Source organism: Nicrophorus vespilloides, unplaced genomic scaffold, assembly GCF_001412225.1.
Source record: "Nicrophorus vespilloides isolate i.1.1-1 unplaced genomic scaffold, Nicve_v1.0, whole genome shotgun sequence".
NCBI lineage: Eukaryota > Metazoa > Arthropoda > Insecta > Coleoptera > Silphidae > Nicrophorus > Nicrophorus vespilloides.
This window is the reverse complement of record NW_017096572.1, coordinates 46,127-51,126: the sequence shown is the minus strand read 5'-3', so window position 1 is coordinate 51,126 and position 5,000 is coordinate 46,127.

Below are 5,000 nucleotides of genomic sequence, written 5' to 3'. Positions count from 1 at the left end.
CGGGTCATTTTGACCCAAAAACCAATTTAAAACTAATTTTATTGCTCAAAATAGTCTGAGTTCCTTTTTTTTGTACAAGTGAAACTAATTATTCTTTTGCATATATCAAAAATCGTTGCTATATCCTTGTCGCTCTTGCTTGAACAACAAATCCAATACACCTTACAGAACGTTTTTGCTATAGACGGGTCATTTTGACCTAAAAACACAATTTAAAACTAATTTTATTGCTCAAAATAGTCTGAGTTCCTTTTTTTTTGTACAAGTGAAACTAATTGTTCTTTTGCATATATCACAAATCGTTGCTATTTTCTTGTCGCTCTTGCTTGATCAACAAAACAAATACACCTTACAGAACGTATTTGCTATAGACAGGTCATTTTGACCCAAATAATAATTTAAAACTAATGTTATTGCTTAAAATAATCTGAGTTCCTTTTTTTGTACAAGTGAAACTAATTGTTCTTTTGCATATATCACAAATCGTTGCTATTTTCTTGTCGCTCTTGCTTGATCAACGAAACAAATATCCTTTACAGAACGTATTTATTATAAACGGGTCATTTCGACCCAAAAAACAATTTAAAACTAATTTTATTGCTCAAAATAGTCTGAGTTCCTTTCTTTTGTACAAGTGAAACTAATTGTTCTTTTGCATATATCATAAATCGTTGCTATTTTCTTGTGGCTGTTGCTTTATCACCAAAACCAATATATCTTACAGAACGTATTTGCTATAGTCGGGTCATTTTGACCCAAACACCAATTTAAAACTAATTTTATTGCTCAATATAGTCTGAGTTCCTTTTTTTTGTACAAGTGAAATTAATTGTTCTCTTGCATATATCACAAATCGTTGCTAGATTCTTGTCGCTCTTGCTTGATCAAGCAAATATCATCCTTAGTTCTTATAAGTTAAAACCAAATATTTAAATTTATTGAATGTTCGATTTATTGCATCAATTAAATAGACAATATATTTATAAACGTATAGAACGAAAACTCTATTATTAATCTTGATTGTTTCTACTGCAAACTGAATTTTTTTTTTCAGTTCCCCGATAAAAACTGCGTCAAGTTATGTAAAACAAAAAGTAGAAAGAGAAATATCTGCCTCGGGTCGAAAAACAGGACAGGTTTTTAAAAAATTACGTACGTACACACAGGAATTTTTTTTCACGTACCGGCATTACCAACAATAACAGGATTAATGTTCCTCTTGGAAACGCCGCGTTTCATGCATGCATTTTTTCTCTCCACAGGTTTTGTTTTCCTTTACACTGTTTTTGTTTTGTTTTTCCCCTACAGTCTATTACCGATTCCGGAAATTGTAAATCATTGCAACCTTTGATGTTAAATATTTGATAATAGTGTATTTATTAATTTTTTGTTTACGCATTGCCAACATTAATAACATGGACCCCCCATGGTCTGTAGAACGAAACATGTTTACTATTGGCAACGATTGATGGCGTCTTCGAGCCAGGAATTAAATTCGTGTAGAGAAAAAAAAATAGTCTATGAAAAGTGGAAACCATGCTGAGTTACTTAACATTTACATTTGGCGCATCTACGAAGACGTTTAAGAGATTATATTTAGAATATTTACTGCGAGGAGAGATTAAAAATAACATTTTTATGGGCTTCAGTTAAAATCTTCTTGTTTATGCTCCAGTTTTTCGAATTCATAATATAACTTATGATTTATTTCGTCGTCAGTTTTATATATTTATATCTACTCTTTTTCATTCATTTATAAGTTACTATCACTTTTAGGAAGTTTACATTTGCTAAATTTTGTAATACATTTGAAATTTAAATATTTTTTTTCTTTAATGCAATTATTTCTAGAGAATAGTTCAAATATTTCAATTTAAAAATACAACTGTTTTACAAAGATCACATAAGTTTCAGAATTACAACAATACCTCGCATAGTACGGTTTCGTCTTAGAGACTTTTCAATATAAAGACATTAAAAACGATTATATTTTTTCTCAATTAAAATTTAGTTCCTTTTGAAATTTTCAAACTGTACTATAGTGAATCCGAACTGATCGAGTTATTACCTAATTTAGAATTTACTTTGTTAAAAGAAAACCTAAAACTTCTCATTTTTCTACAAAACTGTAATTTTTAGTAAGATTAGTTCTATAGAAAAGTTTCAAAATAATTATAATTTTAATTATGTTACAAAGATCACATAGGTTTTAGAATTACAATAAAACCTCGCATAGTGCGGATAATTGATTCCGCCTTAGAGACTTTTTAAGTATTCTTTTAACTAAGTAAATTCTAAAATTTTATATACCCAATGTTACAAAGATCACATAAGATTTATAATTACAATAGTACCTCACATAGTACGGATAATTGGTTTCGCCTTAGAGACTTTACAGAATAAATGAAAAAAGAACGAATAAAATTATTTTCTGTACTAATTTTATAAAACTTATTTTTATTTTTTCTCAAATAAAATTGAGCTTGTTTGAAATTTTCAAACCATACTATAGTCAATCCGGACTGATCGAGTTATTGCCTTATTTAGAATTTACTTAGTTAAAAAAAAACTTAAAATTTTTCATTTTTTCTTCTAGAAAAATAAATAATTTTCTGTACTATTTTCTTAGAATTTATTTATATTTTTTCTCAAATAAAAATTAGTTTTTTTTTGTAATTTTCAAACTATACTATAGTGAATCCAGACTGATTGGATTCTTGCTTAATTTAGAATTTGCTTAGTTAAAAAAAACTTTCTCATTTTTCTTCTAGAAAACTAAAAGAAAAATTATAAAATAATTACATAAATTATTATTTTTTTTCTAAATTTAAATTCAAATATAATTTGTGTATCCAAGATGTATACTATTAAAATATTTCAATATAAATTTTTTCCAATTTTTCCTTCTGTGTTCCTTTTCCTGGAAGTTCGCTATTATCTTTTCGCCTTTGATCCATCAAATATTTGCAGCGTAAAATTAATCAATCCATTTGACTTTCCAAGTTTTTTCTTTTACATTTTTTTTGCGTATTATTATATTTGGGCCGACGAGGGTGACGAGCAGGAAAAGTGAATTTCGATATCGAACACTTCCATCCCTCTTTCATCATTCCATCAATCCTTTTGAAAAAGCTCTTTTCCAGCTCTTTTTCATATAATTACGAAACCGATCGCTTTGATGCCTTCCGAGTAATTGAACCCATTAAAATCAACAAACAACAACAACACTCCGCGTTAATTAATAAGAAAATACAAAGAAATTTACAAAAAAATACCCCATTTTATGAAACGCAAAGAAATACAAACAATCTTTATGAAAAAAATAAACTGTAGAATGGAAACTTGCAGCAGTTATTATTGAAAGCAAAGGAAATTGAAATTACACGTGCACTCGATAAATAATTAAATGGAAGTCGCGAAATGTTTGAAGGAGAAAACAACGTTTGTGTAGGCAAATATTATTGTTTATTTTCGATTAAAGGAAACGCTCTGTTTTGGGGGGGAGTTTCGTAATTGAAGGTATTGTTATTTCAATGATTCAATTAATTTCCATTACATTTTTTTGTTGTAAACTTTTTGACTGTTTACATATGGAAACATTTTTTCAATTTGTTGTAAAAAAAACAAATAGTAATTGCATCAATAATAACAATATTGATCAATTTTTAAATATAGTGGAACCTCGAATAACGAGTATTTCGCTTTACGAGCAAAATTCATTTGAAGAAAAATAACTCGCTTAACGTGCAACGTTTTGTCGTGTCGTGTCAAATATTTCTGGACATTGTAGAATAACTCATAGATATATAGTTGTGGAGTTTTTAAGGAATGCTAGAGATGAAGTTTGAGTTTTTATGATAATAAACACTTTATTAATAACTTCTATGTCTCAGTTTGTAGGTTTGTTACTTACTCTAAGACTAAAACTAACTTGGACTAGCGACTAGAACTAGGACCATCTAGGACTTTCTAGGACTTGGACTCTCTAGGACTTGGACCCTTCAGGACTTGGACTCTCTAGGAATTGGACACTCTAAGACTTGGACTCTCTAGGACTTGGACCCTCTAGGACTTGGACCCTCTAGGACTTGGACTCTCTATGACTTGGACTCTCTATGACTTGGACCCTCTAGGACTTGGACTCTCTAGGACTTGGACCCTCTAGGACTTGGACTTACTTTGTATTATATAAACATCCTATTATATGGTAGTGAAATAGCATAGTGGGAGTACAATATTTGGAAGATAGTACCTAACTTTTCCTAATCATTAAGTGATTAGGCAGATGTGATTAACAATAGTGAATAAGAATAGTCGTTACACAATTATTAGTTATGGGATTTTTCTAAGTGGAATTAGCACTAAATCTTAATGACTTACATACATGTAAAAAACAATAAGGGCTAATATAATATAAACAATAACGGTTATACATAACAGTTTCGCATAAAGAGTGACGATGAGAAGAGAAGTCCCAGATTTCGCGTCTACTACATCATTTTTAAAACTTGTGTACACATATTATGTATATTTTTGAATATATTAACCATCTTCAATTTTATTTGTTATCTTTGTATAAAGCGGACTATAATTTGCAAATATAATTTATGTTTGCTGTAAATGTAAAACACATATACATAAAAAAACTCCACGAAGTCCCCGAATTGATACAAGTAATATAAACAAATATAAACTCACCTCACCGTGTGTGAATTGGAAAACAGTTCCTAATGTTAATGGTCATAAAATTTCGTAACTTGTGTTGAGACATGTTATTTTGTACACAATTTAATAAGACTTGCATGTCTCCGAATGAAAAGCCAAAGAATACAAATAACCATAAATGTGTAAAGCAAAATTATTAAAAATCGAGACCAAGTTATAATTTTTTTTTCCAATATGGAACGCATTATCATATATTAACATTAGTTTATATGGGGAAAACTGTTTCACTATACGAGTAAAAATCCGGAAATTTTGGAAAGGATTAAATTCGTTAA